At 39.7% G+C, this 20,031-nt stretch overlaps 1 pseudogene across 2 annotated transcripts in view; it reads left to right on the forward strand.

The window, feature by feature from the left end:
* LOC309605352 (tigger transposable element-derived protein 1 pseudogene) overlaps positions 1 to 20,031 on the forward strand; it is a 485,483-nt pseudogene continuing 465,452 nt past the window's right edge. The window contains exons 1-2 of one of the 2 annotated variants that reach the window (XR_014249538.1): positions 1 to 6,100; positions 6,166 to 20,031. The exon at positions 6,166 to 20,031 is cut by the window's right edge and continues 13,739 nt beyond it. The product of XR_014249538.1 is annotated as a tigger transposable element-derived protein 1 pseudogene (transcript). The other variant, XR_014249527.1, reaches the window with a different exon arrangement.

Here is a 20,031-nt window from a genome sequence, read left to right on the forward strand (position 1 = left end):
ACTCTTTTGACGTGTGTGAGTATCATCTTAATGGATCCTGAATATCTCCCAAGTCTTTGCCTGCCTGATTCCGTGCACACAACCACAGCCCTGCTAATGGCAACAATGTGCCACAACAAAAGCAAAGGTAGAAATGCACAGATGCCATGGCTGAGAGCTACCTAACCCAGCCTGATAAACAGGAGCTAGCAAAGCAAGAATGGAAACAAACTGGTTAAACCCATGTTTTAGAGAGAACACCCTGGCAGCAATGGGGACAATTTATTTGACAAGAATGAAGGCAGGGAGATGGTTGCAAAATTCCTGGTGAGAAATGATATTAGGCAGTGAGCAGTTATACACAAATGAGGGGACAAATACATGCATATACAAGAGGTAAAATTCACAAGATGGTGATAGATTGGAGGGTAAAGAAAAGGAATCTATATTTTTCAATATCCAATCTCTTAAGCAAGCTTCAAAAACAGTTGAATTTGGGCTGAATTTTACAAGTATCTGTAGGAAGATGTTCTATGTTGTTGCTTGAAGTGAGAACAGAAATTTCTGAATGACAGCTGTATTGGGGTGGGTAGGAGGACAAAGCTGTCATTTTGTTATGAACATTCAAGAGCCAGACTTGTACTCTCACTCCTTCTGAAGGTCGTCTCCTTTAGTTTAAAGGCCACTTCTTCAGGAGGGACTTTCCTATTCTCTCACACTCAGTGAGGGTCCCTTTCATACACTCTCAGGCTCTATGTCTTCCTTGAATCATAAGAATCGCACATGTGATTCATGTGTATTTGTGCATAATCATGCGAGTACTTGGATGTCTCTCCTACTCTATGAGAACTGGGCCGTGCCTGTCTCTCTTGTTCTATGATAAATCCCCAGCACCTAGCCCAGTGTCCAGCATTGAAAAGGTGTTCAATAACTATTTGTTGAATAGATGAATGAATGAAAGACTATAGGAATGACTGAATGAATTAATGAATGAAAGTGGTAAGCAGCACAGGTCCCTCAAGGTGGAGACAATCCAGTGTGTTCCTTACGGTGGTGCTCTGGATTTTTCTCAAGCACGTGTGGAGCTTGAAAAAAGTAGAGTGTGAAAGGGTGAGAGTGGTTAAAAGCCTTGACTTCAGCATCAGGCAAATCATGTATTGAGACACCTTTCACCGTAAATAAACAGGGAGATCTCAAACAACTCTTTTAATCTTAAGACTTTAGTTTTCTCATTTGTAAAATGGGAATAATTATGGTATGGTATGTGTGTATTCAGTTTTATCTCAAAGAGTAGAGGATTATATATGAAATAATTTTAAGCTAAGCAAATGCCTCAAAATCAGCAATTCAGTATTCTCCTTTATCTTACTTTGCCTTATATATAAAAAGGTATATAGAACCTTCTAGAATGAAGGCAAAGGTGTCAGTTTAAAAGCTATAATAAATAGGAGGAAGGAGATGGGGGAGGGCAGCCTTTAGATCTGAGAGCCTAGGCAACTCTTAGAACATTATGTGCAACTCTCAATACAATCAGAAGAAAAGTAAATACTTTGTGAATTATGTTATCAAAATTATTAAAAGTAATACTAAGTTGGAAACATTTTAAGTGGTAGTATAATGTAGGGCCTATGAGTAATTTAACCCCATGGTTTATGTAAACATTTATCACACACATTCAGCATAATTACTTTGGGTATTACATTTAAAAAAATACAAATTGTAGGAAAAAATATTTTTTTCACTGGGGAATTCTGACTCCAAGCCTTACATGAAAGGTAGCTTCTCAAATTTATTGCCAGCTTTATTATATTCTGGTTTATAGTAACATTTTAAAAAATACCAACTGTATAAACATGGTTGATATCACCAGGGTCTTCTGACTCTTAACCTTAGTCTGAATGTGTCTTCTCAAGTTTATTGCCAGATTTATGATTTTACGATGCTCTGATTTATAGTACCTGGAAGTTACTATATAGCATTCTGGTTTTTATCATAATCACCTTTGAATGTTTATTTATGATCACATTAGTATTGTGCTTTAGTATTTCTGTGCTTCTGAAAATTTTATGGCCCAGGAGAAAAGAATCCATGGGACATCTGCTCCACCAATAATCCCTGGCCTTCTAAAGCAACTGATCTCATCAGAATTTATTGATATGGTACTATTACATCACAAAAGACAATAATGAGGGGCTATGTCTTTTAATTAAGTAGATATTAGCAAATGACTAATTCCATAAAACATATTCCTACATTATTACAAACATTAAGAGTAAATCAAAACCTGAAATCTGTTTTCAGATTTCAGATGGCCACATGTGGCCATCCACAGATCACATCCTGAGACCCTGGTATCGTAGAACCTCCCTGTGGGGGCAGGAAGTAAGAGGGTGACCAGGTGGAGCCAGGGGCACAAAGTGTCACCCTTAGTCTGGGGCTCATTGTGCACTATTCCCATTCCAGCTGCAACTGTTGGCAGGGAAGTGGTTTCCGGGGGACGAGGGGCCCAGTGGGGAAAGCACCTCCAAATGTGAAAATTGTGGCTTGTGTGTACTCTATGCAGAGGTCGTATTAATTCAGGCCAAGATGCGAATAAAAACCCATGGCCATCCCCACTTGCCTTGTGCAATAGCAAACAGAACTCGGAATTCGTGATGTTCCCTACACACTGCGTTCACAGCCTAAGGAGAAAGGAGACCTATTTGCCATTTTCTGAGAAGTGTGGGCTTTCCAAAGATAAGGCGCTCGAGTCACTGTCGTGCACGTATCTTTGTTTAGTCATACTGAAGAGGAGTTGGGTTTTGAAATGTCAGAACATTGGCCTCAGTGGAGTGGGCGTGGTTCCCGTTTGCGCAGCACAGAATTTGGAGAAACAGAGCTGGTTCTGAGCTGAACGTGTTCAGCTAGAATCCCTACCTGAGTCTCTGACTCTCCAGAGGAAATTGGTGCGCCTGTAGATACTTGGATAATTAAGCAAAGCATAGAAAACCCACACAGCCTGCTGGGTCCTTGGGGGTTGTGATGCTTGAACTTACATTTGGCTTCTGGAGCCTGTCTCCTTCTGTGAGGCTTCCCCATGTGCCTTGGAGGTTAAATGCAGAGTCCAAGCTCTCTCCACTGTCGCCTCTCAGAAGGGTGAATCAGAGCAGATCAAGTACAGTCACGCTCCATCACATGAGGCACCTAGCCAACCATGCACGTTGGCATGTATGGTAGATTGACAGGCTAAGCCAGAAGCTAGAAATTCAAAGTTTGTGGGTTTTAATCCCTGCTGTGCTGTGTGTGACCCTAGGTCAGCCTCTTGCCATTCCTTCTTCTTCGGCGTCCACATCTGTAAAAGGGGAGGAAGGGTGCACAGCTGGTAAATATTAGTAACGTGTTGCTGTTGAACTGATGGATGGGAAGGCCTCAGCACGCTGTCACCTGCTCCTTAGGGAATGTGGAAGGGTTCCAGGACATGAGCCCTCCTAGTGTTTTCTTACATCCTCCACATAAGCGCCTCATCTCATTTCTGGATAAAACCTCATCTTACTCCTCCATTCTTGGGCATCTCTGGCCAGGCAGTGCCCTTGATGCAATTGCCATTGGAAACCAGTGACAGGCTGAAATTACAGTAAGGAAGAGGCTAAAGCAGTGGAGAAAATGGGAAGATTGCAGACCAAGAGAGGCAGAAAATAAAGCTGCACCCAGGCTAGAGGGGTTTAATGTCTTAGGGACACCATGGGCCTTAGAGTGAGACAGACTTGGGTACAAACCCCCATGCAGCTGTGACTTAACTGCCCTACACCTTGTTTTCTCCAACAATAAAGTGAAAATGACAACGGTGCCCGCATCAGAGCATTGCTGCGCAGATGAAGCCCCTAGGTGCATGCAGAGCCCCTAGCACATTGTTGGCATTTGATAAGTGATAGCTAATTAGGATTGTGACTATGCTTACCCAATGCTGCAGCTAAAATGTAGAGGGTTTTTATTTCTTTTTTACCATCCTACCGTTTTCTATATACATCTCGTGGCCTAAACTGGGAATCTAGATCTAGCTGGGAGAGGAAGATCTGGATTTATTGTACGTTCTTTTTTAAAATTAATTTTTATTGTACACTCTTTATACACCTTGGGGATTTACCTACCCTCTCAGGGTTTCAATGTGGCCCCATTCACAATAAAGCACCAACTCCTGTTCTTCTGTGGGAGCTGATTTCTTCTGGAGAAGACACACAGAGTAGCCCAAGCAGCCTCTAGAGGCAGCTGGTCTAAGGTTCAGATGGGCTGTGGAGAGAGGATGTCAGCCTGGAAGAACCTTACAGGGAGACAGCCCATCACGTGACTTTATGGTTCCTTGTCTGGTTCCCTCTCTGAGTTGCCATCTTCCTAGGCGCAGAGATCCTACTTCCCAGGGGTTTGAAAGAGGTATGTATGTAAAGTACTGAACACAGTGACTGGCATGTAGTTTTCATGAAATGGTACCTGGTCAAATGCTGCTGCTTATTATGATGTTTACAAAGTTTCTGATGTTTATATTCTTAGGCTTTGGCTTTTAGAAAGCATTCAGTAAATGTTTGTTGAGCTTTTGTAAAAATTTATTTTATTCAAGTATAGTTGATTTACAATGTTGTGTTAATTTCTGCTGTAGAGCAAAGTGATTCAGTTATACATATACATATTATTTTTCATATTCTTTTCCATTATGGTTTATCACAATATATTGAATATAGCTCCCTGTGCTATACAGTGAGACCTTATTGTTTACCCATCCTATATATACTAGTTTGCATCTGTTAACCCCAAACTCCCAGTCCATCCCTCCCCCACCGCCCCTGTCAAACCTTTTTGAAAAGTCTGTGGTGATCATTTATGGAGTCTATTCCTGTACTGACTAGCTGGTTTGACATTCTTGAGCCTACAAAGTAAAGAATAATGGAAAAAATTTCTATTTTGTCTGAAACTCCAAGAAATGCTGTGGCTAAATCTAGGGGGATGGTTTCCCATAATTCAAGATTGAAAGACAAACACAGAGGAAAATTCTCACAACTTCCCCTAAGTCACCCAGTGTCTAAAACATCCAGATGCATTCATTCTGAGCAAAGTGGAAGTTGAAAAGTTGTTTAGTTTCCAGTGAGCACTGTTTTTTCATATCCATTAATATTATGTTGAACTATTTCAATCATCCATTTTTTATAGGTCAAATATTGGCATCATAATAATAAATGTGACTTTCACAAACATTTATTGCATTGAAATAAAACAAGAAATTAGTTGCTAATATAGATGGGTTTCAATGTCTGTCTTGTCAAATGAGAAATTTGTAAGAGTACCATTCTACATTCACAATGTTGTGACCAAAATGACCTACATTTTCCTTTTCTTAACAACAACCTAGATACATGTGTGAAAAGAGTTTAGTCTAGTTTTATGATTCATTTTTTTTCTAAGGACTAATGTGGGAATTTACATTATCATTAAACTTTTTTTTTTTTTAATTTAGCAGAGACCCAGACAGAACTACCATGTGCCAGGCACTGTTTTAAGTACTTTGGACATATTGACTCATTTGTCCTCTTAACAATCCTATGAGATAGGTACTATTATTATCCATGTTTTATGAAAGAGAACTGAGGCATAAAGAGGTTAAAGAAACTTACCCAAGGTCACACAACTGTTAAATAATCCAGGCAAGCTACACTTCTCACTGCTGTACTGTTCCTTCATGCCAAAGATGGGCACTAAAATAAAGACTAATGAAACACTCAGGTGGACTAATACTAAATGGTTCGTGTCTATCAAAAACTGTCAGTTATATATTTTTATGTTTTCTAAATGGTCAAATAAATTAGGGTGACTATCCAGTCTATATAACTTAATTCATTAAGGTAAATAGCTAAGAAAAGATTCAAGCATTTAAAAGTGGTTTTGTTAGCATGTGTGGCCATTTTGATGCAGCAAATACTTTAAGACATACCTTAATATGTATTAAAGAAAAAGATTCCAAAGAAATCTAAGGAAGATTGGGACCAGAGAAAAGTATAGTTGAATTGCAGCTCTACTACTAACCAGCAGCAAAACCTTGGAGAATGTGTAACAGGGAAGAACCTTTGTATTCTATTACAAGTTAATCACTAAAGGAGTGTTGCTTATAAGCTTAAATACATAATGGCTCATCTCTGGGAACCCTGCCTCCCAGGTAATGAGCATTAAGCTAAAATACCTTTGTTTGGCTCACAGGAAACATCCTGACCAGGCCCACCTGCGAATGACTGCAAGGAGGAAGAAATTAACACATCCCCTCCAGAGGCTGAGCAGAACCAGGAAATGTTTGATTTTCCTCCCTCCCCTTTTAGTATAAAAGAAGCCTGAATTCTAATTCAGGCAAGATGGTTCTTTGAGACGTTATTCCACCATCTTCTTGGTCTGCTGACTTTCCAAATAAAGTCGCTATTCCTTGTCCCAACAACTCGTCTCTCGATTTATTGGCCTGTCTGTGTGGTGAGCAGTACGAGCTTGGACTCGGTAACAAATGTACTTGACCTTCCCGAGCCTCCATTTTTCTTCTGTGTAGTGGATGTCAAATAGCTTAGAGAGTTGTAATGATGATAGGAAATAACATATACACAGTGCATAGAGCAGTGTCTGGCTCATTGTTGGTAATTAACACATGTTTATCCCATCCCCACCAACTTCCAGAGCTCTCAATATTGGCAAACAATAGAGTTCACCATGCTCAACGCAAATTCCTCTTAAACAATTCCAGCACATGATGTTTTTTTTTTCTCTGAATATCTTTTCAACAATTGAAGAGTTTGATTCTAATACCTTAAAATTGTGAGTCATTTGTTCAGAGGATAATTGGAAAAGAAGGAAAGTTTAGAAATTTAAAACAAAGATACAAGAGTAGAGATTTTGCAACAAAATTTTAGGAAATAAAGACAGCTAAGAGAAAGGAAACTAGGTTCTTAAAATTAGACTTCCTTTGTTGGAAAGGAGAGAAACAAGCTGTGTCTATGAGGCTGTGAGTTTTTCACAGCCAGTGTTATGACCCTATAACCAGATGTGTTGCAGCAACTTGCGTAACGCCTTTCCTAATTCAATAATCCTAATTTCTATAAACACAGCAAAACCTGGAATGTGGGAATCAAAATGATAAAGTTTAAAGTGTTTGAGTATTTAAATGGAGAATTAGATACAGAATTAGTATCATTATTATTTGTAAGGAGATATGAAAATATAGCCATCTGATTAAATGTTTGAGAAGGAAATCCTAGCAAACAAAGCATTATAAATAAAAATTAAGTTCATAATATTCATTATTACTGGTCTGAGCTATGAAAAACACCATTAATGCTTATCATTCTTTGCTGTGCTATTTTGTTTTAGGGGATATAAAAATATGTACAAAGTTTTTATAAATTCAATCTGTGACCTCTGTCCCAGTAATCCTATTTTTCCTATAAGATCTTGAGCTCCCCAGCTGTGGATTTTCTACCTTTCAAAGTAGGAAACTAATTCTCACCATCTGAGGGACCACTAAGCATTACATCATGTTATTTGTGTATTTCAAGTGCCATGGAGAGATGTCTGGTGACACTTGATCGATATGTCTCATGGAAGCTTTAAAATTCTATGACTATGACGAAGGACACTTTGAATGAGTTGTTCACCACTGTTTTGGGTGCTCAATAAATACTTGGTGAAAGAACAGTGCACTACTGTTCCTTTCCTTTGGTCACCTGCAATAGCTCAACATCATTAAATGACCATGTATGCCTGGCCTGCCAGGAAACTCAGAGCCAACCTCTATGCTCAGTTGGTATAGCTTTTCTTGACCTAATCTCATCCCTCGTCTTGGTTATTACTATCTTTTTGCTTTAATCTTCTGTTAATTGTTTGGGGTATTATTGTACCTCTGCTTTCATTAAAAGTTGCTGAAATCCTCCACCCCCTTTTTAAAGATGCTCATTGTATATAAGTAATTAAATAGCCATTTCAAATCTTGATACAGATGAGCCTAGGAGATATTGTATAGGTCAGGTCTCTGTATTTACTCATTTCCTTTCTTCCTTTTTTGAAAGGGTTGGTTTTCAGGACATGTATGCAGTACCCATGTTTTACTGTGCATTTATTTAGCTGACTGGACACATTTTCATGCAGTGGTTTTTGCCTGCATTTATAGTCCAGATTTTTCAATAGTGTTATTGACTGTTTAATGAATTATTTATAAATGCATTTATATACGCTAATATTTGCATTTAATATAGATGCAAATCATTCAGAGGATTACATTTTAGTTTGTGGTGAGTTATAGACTCATAAAGAATAGCAGTAAGAGAATCAAAGAAAACTGTCCAAATTTACAAACAGGTAGCAAATGCTGAAATCATAAATTAAAAGACAAGATGCAACCAAGGTAGCCATCAAAACTTTTGGCTTGCCTTCAACCAAAATCCTAACCTATATCAAAATAAAGAGTATACCTAATTGAGTAACGAAGCTTTCTAGAGAACCAGACCCTGCATCTAACAAGACACCAATTTCTAAACAGCTTAATTGAATTAATGAGAAGATTACTCACTTGGCAGGACGTTGTGGTGTGGCGGGGGTGGAAGTTGTTGATCACAGAGCAGCCAGATTCAGGCACAATTGGCTGCTGCTGTCAATTTAATTAGTAGTATAGATCCTGCCTCAAATAGTTCTTCATTCCAGTATTTGGTGTTAAAAGAAGTATCAGTCATCATTGGTCTGTTTGATTGAGTGCATAAGTTACTTCTCTGCATTTCTTTTTCTCTCCCATTCATTCACTCACTCACTCAACAATGAGCACCCACTATATAGCTAGGAACTGGGGCTACGAGATGATGCAGAACCTTAAAAGGTAGACATTCAAGGCCATTTAGATGGAATCAAAGGAAATTCTCCTTGCTCTGCCTCCAAAGAGATTTCCTTTATGGTTCACTGATAATCTCAGGTCTTATTTTGAAAATGTATTCATAACAACTTATCAAAATGTTAATGTCAGAATCCTAGGATTTAAAAAACCCTTATTTTACCCTCTGGTTTGTGGCATTTAAAATTATGTTCCCTGAAATGCTTTGAGTTATATTTTCCCAGGTTGTCTTTTAACATAATAGAAGTAGAACTGGGATTTCTCTTGAGGTAGTCCCACAGAACAGGCCAGCCTCATAGCGCACTGAGCTGGTGAGAGCCAGTCTGGTCTGATTTGAAGAGATTCAAGGCACAGCTCCCTAGTCTCCAAATCCCCAACTCTCACCTGTCTTTTCATCACTAGAGCATCACAAGTTTGGGTCTCAGAGGCTGAGATGATATCGAGTTCCCTTTTAAATAAGAAATCTATAGAACCCCAAGACTGGGACAGGGGCACCTGGGGATGGGGGCAGGGGAAGAAACCTGGAAAGGGGAGAGACAGAGGAGCTGTAAGGGAGACCAGGGTACTCTGCAGCACCCACACCTGGTTTACCTCAGGTCCTGTCATCAGAGATGTTTAGAGAGGAAGACAGGAGGAAAATATGTGGTTTCCTCTCTTCTTTTTGCAAGAGCGCGGCTGCCCTTCCTGATTCTGGTGAGGCGTTTGATGGTCGTTAGCACCCAAACCCTCTGAAGACTTGCTATTTTGCAATTGCACACCTCAGTATCATCAGCTCAAAGAATGTACCTTCTTATTGGGGGTGAGATGAAGCATTTTATCTCCAGGGTTAGACCTCTGTGCTGCTAGTGGATTAGCTAATAGCAGAAACAGACTGATGAATGGGTCCGAAAGCCACAGAGACTGCTCTTTGCAATAGTGAATAAATATCGGATTACATACAGAGGTTAGCCTCAGTGACCTCTCAGCAAGCCCAGGTAAGAATCTTGCAGTCCTGTGCTGCTCTCCCAAGGGTGCTACAATAACCTCTTATGTACCCGGAAAAATTTTTATCAATGCCCTATAGGTAGGAGCCCAATCAAAGCTTTTGCTCTAGAATTTCAGTGTCTTCAAGCAGGCATGTTCTCATATTCACTGGTCCTTAGCTAAAATGAACATCACTAAAAGGGATGTCTTTATTTGTATGTAGTAACTGATGAGAGTAATTTGCTTCAAAATAGAAGCTGTGACTGATAAGACAATCTATGTGCTTAAATCATTCTAGAAGTGTCATAATTATGCTTTAAAAATGTCTTATATGGGAGAGTATCTTCTATATGAGAATATATAACATTAGCCGTGTACATATAGTTCTTTTCAATGTTTAAAGTATAAGCAATAGCATCCAAAAGTGATTTATGCAATAACATCAATTCCTTAAAGAGAGGATATTCTGGTTATCCACTGCTACATAACAAACCACCCATTAGTGACATAAAACGTCAAGAACAATCATCATTTTTATTATAATTATTAAATGATGGTGATGATGATTGTCTCTCATAGGTTTGGGGGGTTGACCAAGCTCAGGGTCTCTCCTACGACTATAATCAGACAACAGTGACTGGGGCATCTTAAAGTCTTCCTCACTCACATGTCTGGTAGTTGATGCTGGCTGTCAGTTGGTGCATTAACCATACATTTTTATTCTGATGCTTTGACATCTGGGGCCTTGCTGACCCTGGAGGGACCACCCCTCTCAGACCTAGCTGGCTCCTAGAGAGTAAATTACTTTCATATGCAAGCCAACCACCTCCTTTATGGGCTCTCACACTCTGGACCCCTAGATACCTGCCTGTCACCCAGGGGCAGGTGTCAGACAACTAGAGACAAGTCCTACATCCCAGAGTCCATCAAAATTACTCAAACTAGCCAATGCTAAGACTGCTTACGCTGCCTCATCTGTTCCTTCTTGTGGAGGCCACATTTGCCTCCATTTTTGCCCACATTTTCCCCTCACTCCTGCTGCCTCCTGGTACTTCCATGTTATCCTGTGTGGCATGTCATGTCTTCTGTTACAGGGAGCTGTGAAGTCATGAAGTGATTCATTTTTGTGTCTGCAAGCCTTAACACACCTGACTAAAATAAATCCTGGGTACATTTTAAAACAGCTGGGACCTTAGCCGTTAGCCAGATCAGCTACATGTGGCATCTCCATGTGGCTTGCGCTTCCTTACATTATGGCAGCTGCATTGTGAGGATGAGACTTCCAGGAGAGAGTTAGATGGAAGCATTATCACCTCTCTAACTGAGCCTCAGAAGTCTCTCAGCATTCCTTCTGTCACACTCTCTTTGTTAGAAGGTAGTCAGTAAGGCCAACCCGTAGTCAAAGGAAAGGGAGTTAAACTCCACCTCTCAATGGGAGAAGTGCCAAGGAATTTGCAGCCATGTGTTAAAACCACCACAAGTGGTTTTTTATTCATGATCTACCCATGGCCCCTTAAATAACTAATGAGCCCAGGGAATTCCCTGGAGGTCCAGTGGTTAGGACTCCGTGTTTTCACTGCTGAGGGCCCAGGTTCAATCCCTGGTTGGGGAACAAAGATCCCGCAAGCTGTGCGGCACAGCCAAAGGGGAAAAAAAAACAATGAGCCCAGTTTGAGAAGGACAGTTTTGCTCAGTTCAGATGTTTCCACATGTGGAAGTCAGGTTCAGTTTTTAAAGTGCTGTTTCTATCTGTGCTTTCACAATTTCATCATGGCACTGTACATATTTTAAAAATTAAACCTCTTTAAAAGTTTTACGACTCCCTACATTGTGATCTTTAACGCCTTAAATAGTGTTAAATTATTTAAAATAATTCAAAATTATTTTAAGTTCAAATTTGAAATTTTATTTTAACTTCCTGTCAAGCCCCTTTCTTAACATGATTTGGAGAAAAGTATTCACTTAGAGAACTGATTGTGGGTCAAAATTAAAAACAACAATAAACAAACATTTAAGAATCAATTAAAATATTATTAAAATTAGGTTCTGTGGAATGTGGAAGGTGGAAAACAGGATTATAGCCGTAGTGTTACGTAGAAGAATTTATGTTTTTCCACTTTAATTGTTGCCTTTATTTTCATTAGTTTATTTCAAAAGAGAAAGGATTTGAAGAAAATTGTAGAGAGAGCATTCTCTCTCCTAACTGATGGTCAAGTGATAATTCAAAATTCTTGATGACTCTTTTTAAGACAGTAGATAGGGAGTGGGTTTAGCTATTACATAGTGATTTGGTTTCATTGATTGGTACGTCAGCCCAGAGTAGCTGAATCTTCTTCAAGGAAGTACAATATGGACATTGGAAAGGTTGACCTCAGCATGAGGACAAGGAAAAACCTAGCTGTCTGGGCAAACCCTTCAAAAATAACCAAAATGAAGTGAGCATTAGGGTTCGGAGTGAAGGAAGACAGTCTAGGCATGAATCATAGAGATAAATCCATAAAATCAAAGCAAGAAAGGAAATGTGACCTATTAAAGCACTGAGGGGAGATAGAAAACACTCTTCAAGGAAACATGCATGAGGAAAAGTAGAGAAAATGCTTTCCCATTTTTAGATGGGTCTTATAGGTAGAAGACTTTGAAAAGGCAGGCCTTTTTAGCAACAACTTGGTACTCAGTTAAACAAAAGGATTATTTTTAAATCTACAGGTTCTGAAGGCTTCACCCCTTAAGAAATTTTTCATATCATTGTGGAGGTAATGGTTCTCCTCTTCTTCACATGATGAAGTAAAATATAATTACAGAAGGATCAGTTACAGTATTTGATAACACCAAAAAAGAAAAAAAAATGGAAGAAGAGAGTCACCTAAGAAGTCAATCTCCTAATCTCCAGGAAGGACCACATCCAAACTCAGCTTGCTCAGCCAATGCCGCCCTCCTCTTTTAAAAAGCTACAAGAAGCACAGGAGGAGTTGTTGTCAGGAAGGGACTCCTAAATTCCTCATTCAAGTCTCCTCTGTGACTAAGCAATAAGAATGCATCTGTCTTTTCTTCACTCAGTAAAGTAGTACGTTACTTTAGCCTTCCTTTATTAGAAACCCTCTCTTCATTTTCATCTGTTAAATGAAAAGTCTCTATCTCTTCCAATTTTCCCTTAAGTCATGAAGACCAATCCTAGTCTAGAGAGCACTGATTCCGTTATGATTCATATTTGCTGAACTCTCTTTGTTTAGGCATCCAAACATCAAGTTCTTTGTTTAAACTGTGGGGCTCTTTGCTGATTATTATCTTTAATCCATGAGATACTTTGACCCTCAAGATCTTTTTCTGTTCTATTCCAAAATAATAATAACCACTCTATGTCTTTCCTTGTATTTATGTAGGGAGCTTCTGTCCCTAATTTTTTTAATGCTGTAAATTACAGAGTAATTTAGAGTAAATGATACCATTCTACTTTGCATTAGGATTTTTTGTCTTATGGTTTCTATCTAATTAAAGTTCGTAATGGGCAGGAACTATTATTATTATTATTGTGTCTTTTATAGTGTTCATCAAGAGCCTTGCATAAACCTTTGTCAGAAGTATATAATGTTGAATCTATGTGTATTGATACATTGTGTATCTATTATACTGTAGTGTAATCACGACTTATACATTTCTATCTTCCTAACTAGACTATGTTTCATGTGACTTTGTATACCCAATAACTGGCACTTAGAACGTGTGCAAAAAATGATTTTGAATGAAATGTTGGTTGAATAAACTTTTGTTGGATGGATGGATGGATGGACAGATAGACCATCAACTTGTAATACTAACCAAACCCAGAATAAATTTGAATCTACACTGGTGTACTCTTCCTGTCTTCCTTTTAGGCCATCTTTAATCTGATTAAATGGTTATCCGTTTAATTACCTCTTAATCAATCTATTTAATTAATTTATTTAATTAAGTTAACTTTTTTTTTTTTAACTTTTTCTTGGGTTTATTTATTTATTTATTTATGGCTGTGTTGGGTCTTCGTTTCTGTGCGAGGGCTTTCTCTAGTTGTGGCAAGCGGGGGCCACTCTTCATCGCGGTGCACGGGCCTCTCACCATCGCGGGCTCTCTTGTTGCGGAGCACAGGCTCCAGTCGCGCAGGCTCAGTAGCTGTGGCTCACGGGCCTAGTTGCTCCGTGGCATGTGGGATCTTCCCAGACCAGGGCTCGAACACCGTGTCCCCTGCATTGGCAGGCAGATTCTCAACCACTGTGCCACCAGGGAAGCCCAAATTAAGTTAACTTTTAAAAGAGATGGACCTTTTCAGAAATATTTCATTTACAAATGAAAAAGGAGGGCTGGGAGGAGCTCCGCCGGCAGACCTTGGACGGATTGGGTGCCAGCAGCCTCCGCCCTCTGGTGTTCCTGGGCGTGTTAGTCATGTGCTGCGAGTCCTTACACTGAGATACCCGCAGAAATACGTTGCTTCTGTGCTCTTTGCTTTCTACATAACAGCAGCAGAGTACTTTGGGAAGAGATGGTGAGCTGCTTGGAGGAGGAGGTGGATCTGAAATGCCTGAGGAGGTGGAGAGGCGACCCTGGAAGGAGAGGATGAGGGCCCAGGCCCTGCTGCCATCTTCGCGGCCCTGGGGCACCTTGCTGAGCCTCGATTCCTTCATGAGGAACATTTAGGGGCTGAACTGCTTAATTTTTGAAATTCCTTCCAGCTCTAAATTACCTTGATTCTATGTGAAGCCAAAATAAAGAAAGAATGGTATCTCCTTATGCATACGTTCTTCTATATAACCCAGTAGCAAAACACGAGGCCTGTGTTTCCAGCTCGCTGCTTTAGACACCAATTCACAAGCCATTCTTTAATGTGAAAGACATTGTCTGCATGCCTTGTGAAAGTGAGTCTAGTTGTATATGGGCCAGGGTGCGTACATGTCGGGGAGAGAGAGAGAGAGAGAAGATCACGTTTGGCCTATTATCCTGACCATAAGAGGGCACCACTCCCATCACCGTTCCATTCCTGATCTGATTGACTATAATTTGTAAACCTCTACAGTATTTTACATACAAACATTTCCAAAACACTGCCTCTCCTAATTTCTTTCAAGAAGGAAGAAAAAAACTATCTGTGCCCATGTAACACTCCATTCCACTGGATTCTTCACCTCTTGTTTCTTAATCCTGTAGTGCCAGTGATATGCATGCATTTTGTTGTTGTCTTCTTTGTTTTTAAACTATCTTAAAATACTAATAAAGGAAAAGTGACCAACAGATTCAAAGAAAGAAGGAGATGCAGTTAACACAGAAGCTGCTTTTCCAGGGGGGAGCACTTACAAGTCCAAGATGAGACTCAAGTGTCATTTGCCTGCAAAAGAGAGGAGCAGGAAGACAGATGTTTCTCTCATTATTTTTATTTGTAGACACCATTGCTGATCTTATATGTCACCACCTGAGAGGGCCAGTGCAGAGCAAGACAGCTGTGCATTATCTATTCTTGTGACTTCCTCAGGACACGGGGAAGGAAATTGTAGCTTGCATTTTTTTCCCCTTAATTTAGAGACCACGGCTTTTATAATAAAGATATTGAGCCATCATTTGTTTCTATTGTCAGGAGACGGACTCCCTTTCTTCTCTTTCAGACCAGTATCTTACCCTGTTGCTCTTGGTGGGTAGAAACTTTGTAAGAAGTCTAAAACTAAGCAGGGCAAGTGGGCAACGTCAGGGTCAAATGTATATCTTTCCCTTTTTTTAGTTTATTTTGAAACATTCATATCATTTTTTTAATATCCCAAAGGGCCAACTAATTCATGCTGGGGTCTTGCTGCATGTTGTCATATTCAGACTTGGGTAATGACTTTCAGGTTTTCTCATTCAGTGAGAATGTGAGCATCTTTTCCCAGGTTTACTCAAGCCCACCCTTGATGGCTGGACCGGAGCAACCGACAGTCCAGGAAATGCTGCATTCTTGTGTGTGTTGGGCAGGATTTCCTGCAAAGGATCAAGAAAACATATTTTCCCATTGCTTTGTTTAAACTGGAGAAAGGCCTTGTGTCCAACTGGAGATCCTGTTAGTCACTGCCATGGCAACTAAGGAAGACGGGCAGGTCACTTGTTGGCACTGATGGTCACCATCCCAACAAAAGCAAGTGATAAGACAAGGTGCTTCTGAATCTGCCCCTGAGCTCTCCGTGGTCTGCTGCCCTTCCATTCTTCTAGTTGGCAAAATGGGAAAACTGCAGCTAGAACCAAATGGAAGCAACAAAATATGAACTAATATGCTGGAGGTGCAGTTTGGTTTATTAGCACCCTTGCTTGATAACATTTGTGTGAGCCATCTCCTTATGAATAAGAGAAAAGAGTATCAGTGTGTAGGAAAAGGGGAGGACAGGGTCAGAAGTAACTCTGTGGGTCTTGAAGTGATTGTCTCCAAGTCTTGCCTAGAAGAGATAGAGTTCTAAAGGGGTTGATGTTGATGTTATAATGAGGAGTCAGAAGATGGACTAATGATCTAGAATGTGGGATATCAGTCCCAGGTTTGGTGTAGTATCTAACACTGAGCTGGCAACAATAAAGCTAACAATGGAAGCAGTGAGCAGACAATCTTGGATGTGATTTTCAAGCTCAACAGATCTGAGCTCCACCCACCACAACCTGGAGCTTGCTTCCTGAACTGCAGGCTTCTGTCAGCTGGATTTTCCTTACTATTCAACCATTGTCTTCCTACTCCTTTGATGCCCTTTAAACATCTTGCACTTCTGTGACTTTACAGAATTTGTTTGTGGCTATTTGGAGATGGACCTCCACAGTGAATACACTGGGGCCATTTGCTAGGTCAGTGTTTCCCAGAATGGTTCCATTAGGAAGCTACATTTCAAGGGCTTCTTTCCTGACGTCTCGGCACAACTCATTTGCTAGGGTCCTGAGTGCATAGTAGAGGTCAATGTTCACCAGAATACTGGGGATTGAGAAGGCCTGTTACACTGGTAACAGGCTGAAAATGAAAGTAAGTTATATAGAAAAGTATTCTCAGTAGGGTTGCATGTTGGTTCTTGACAAAGAACCTGCCTGGCTCTTAGCAAGAGTTAAATAAACAAAAGAAAAAAAAAGGAAAATGAGAATAGGCCATAGGTATAAGGATCTTTCAATTGCATTATAGCTGCTTGGTGTTTCCTAGGTTGGAGAGGAAGACAAGTCACCTGCCACACCATCTCTAATGGGACCCTGTGATACTCTTCTCTTGTCAATCAATAAAGTCCCAAGAAGGAAGCTATGAGGCTAAGAACAGTGTTTAAGATAAATCCAAAATGTCAGCAGTAAGTTAACTCCAGTCTGGAGAACTCTCCATTAATACTATCAGGATAGAAAAACCCTTATTTTTTATTCTCATGCACATTTTCAGAAATGCTGCTTAAATTAGGCAGTGATAAATTGACCCAGAATAATTTTACACGTGTGCACACTCAAAGTAGAGTCCTAGAATGATGACTGGAATAAAAAAACTAGATCCAATTCTCAGACAAATTTCCACGTCTACATCTCCATGACTTGAGTGAATTGAATAGGCTGAGGAGCACCCTCTTTGATGTATTCCATCCAATACGTGTTCCAGATTCTGGGTTTTTTCTACCAGGAAGTTACATAAAGAAACTTGTATTCATTTAAAAAAACCACAAAATTTATAAAATACAGCGATCTAGGCAGTATGTTATAAATGCCTAAAGATAAACACTGTATGATTCCATTTATAAAACGTACAAAACAGTCAAAACTAATCTATGCTGTTACTGATTAGAATAGTAATTACCCTCATTTGGGAGGGGGTAGGGGTTAAGGGGCTTCTACATTCTGTTTTTTTTTAATCTGTGTGCTGGTTACATGAGTATATTCAGTTGTAATAATGTAAACTTATGCATAATTTTTGTATACATGTTAAACTTCAGTTAAATTTTATTTAATTACCCAGAGGTAATATAAAAGTAATAGAGACCTTAGTACAGGAGTTCAGAGGGATCACACACTGGCATCTGCCTGACATTATGGAGAGAGTGAAATTGAAGCTGGGATTAGACTGATGGGGAGGATTTGAATCTATGGCGTCAACTTAGCCTTGAAACTAGAACAATTCCTAGCACACAGCAGGCTCTCAATAAATGGTTGCTGAATAAGGGAATGAATGAATGAATGAAATATGCACATTTTCCAAATGAAATATTCAACAACACAGCTTTATAGATCAGACAACCAGGTGAAGCTTCCAATGTGTCAGGTTCTAAACCTACCTGTCAGTAACTGCATTATAGGAAGTTTGTGAAGCAGTTTTTGTAAAGTTCAGGACCTCCCATGATGGGCTAGTGTGTGTGTATGTATGTCTAAACACTTAACAGATACATGCGGTCTCCCACTTTGAGCCAATTTTTGTTTGGTGGGTTCATGCAAGATGTGAACTAGGTAGACACCTAACACACTCTCCAAACTGGTACACAAGCACATCTCAGAGCATGAGCTCTCAAGGACAGGGACCCTGTTTTTTGCATCTTTTGTTACTAAGCCCTGGCACAGAGGCTGGCAACAATTAATGCTCAGAGAATTTCAGCTGGATAAATGAGTGAACTCAAGTCCTTTGTGCAGGCTGCTTCCATCACAACGTCTTGCTCCACCTTCTCTGTGGGCTCAATAGCTACAGGCAAACGCTAATATATTTTTTCAGTGTTTATGGCTGGAGAGTAGAGGGCAGGGAAACATACTATCCCTTCTGTTTGAGTCTGAGCTTCAGAAGGTATGTGTCCTTAATGTAGTCCTCACAAGTCCAGGTCTGGTCCTCAGTTTTGTAGGTCAAGAAGAGTGAATTAATGTTCACCCAGGAGTGACAGCCTCCAGAAAATGACTCGTAATAAACCAAAAACTTGATTTTTAATCAAGAATTATATGAAAGCATATTTACACTTAAGATGAGAACCCTTACATCATGTCATTAGTATTTTTTATTTCTACTCCAAAAGTTTTCTTGAGAAGTTAAATTAGCTAAGAAGGTTGTTTGGTGAATATGATCAGTGCAAAGGAAGGTGGGTGATCTGGTTGAGTATGGATTTAAATTTTATCAAGCACCTACTGTATGTCAAGCACTGTGATAGATTCTAGGTACTTTCACACGTCACTTCACTCAACCTTATTTAATCCTCACAGTAATCTTGTACAATTAATGTTCTTGTGTTATAGATGAGTTAATCAAGGGTCAGAGAGGTTCATTGATATTCATAGCATCATGATTGAGTGTAAATAGACAAGCAGTAAGTATTTACAAAATGAAGGAGTAAATTAACCAGTAGAAACCTGTTCCCCAGCAAATAAGTGGAAGAGATGTAATTTGAACCCAGGTCCTCTGATTCCAAGTTCATCACTCTGGAGATTATGATAGCGTGGTGTGCTCATAGACAATATAAAAGTTGACCTGCCAGTTAGATTGGAATATCTCTATCAAGGGACTCTTTTCCCCAGCTAGTAGTAGAGATGCATGAACAAGTTATTTTTCTTGGGTATACATTCATTCATTTCTTCAACAGATTTTTAATGAACACTCGCTATAGGGCCAGCACCACTAGTTAATTGCTCTGAGACTTGGATAGATGGTATGTAAAGCATAGTAATTGCTCTTTTGCATGGTTATTATAATTAAAACCATTGTCAGGATAAAGAGATTAAAGATACGGTTCCTGACCACAAGGAACCCAGACTAGTGGGGAAAAGACAAGAAACCAAGTAAATATGGCAAGGTTTCCTAGGGAATTTGTCTTGGACGAATTCGGGTTGCTATAACGAAGTACCAGAGACTAGATGGCTTAACAACAGAAATTTATTTCTCTCAGTTTCGGCGTCTGGAAGTCTGAGATCAGGATGTCAATATGGTCAGGTTCTGGTGAGAGGTTTCTTCCCAGCTATAGACTGTGACTTCACATGTCCTCACATGGTGGAGAGCAAAGAGGGGAAGCAAGCACTCTTGTGACTCTTATAAGGGCACTAATCCCATTCATGAGGGCTTTTACCCTCATGACTGAGTCAACCCTAATCACCTCCCACAGATCCCACCTCCTTAACCATCGCATAGAGGGTGGGGTTTCAACATAGGAATTTGTGAGGGACACATTCAGTCCATAACAGAATTCATGAATGAGCTTGAGAGAATATTATTTTTTTTTTTGTTTTGCCTTTCTATTACTTTGATAATTGCT

The sequence above is a fragment of the Balaenoptera borealis genome (genome assembly GCF_965194805.1).
Source record: "Balaenoptera borealis genome assembly, chromosome: 1".
Classification (NCBI taxonomy): domain Eukaryota; kingdom Metazoa; phylum Chordata; class Mammalia; order Artiodactyla; family Balaenopteridae; genus Balaenoptera; species Balaenoptera borealis.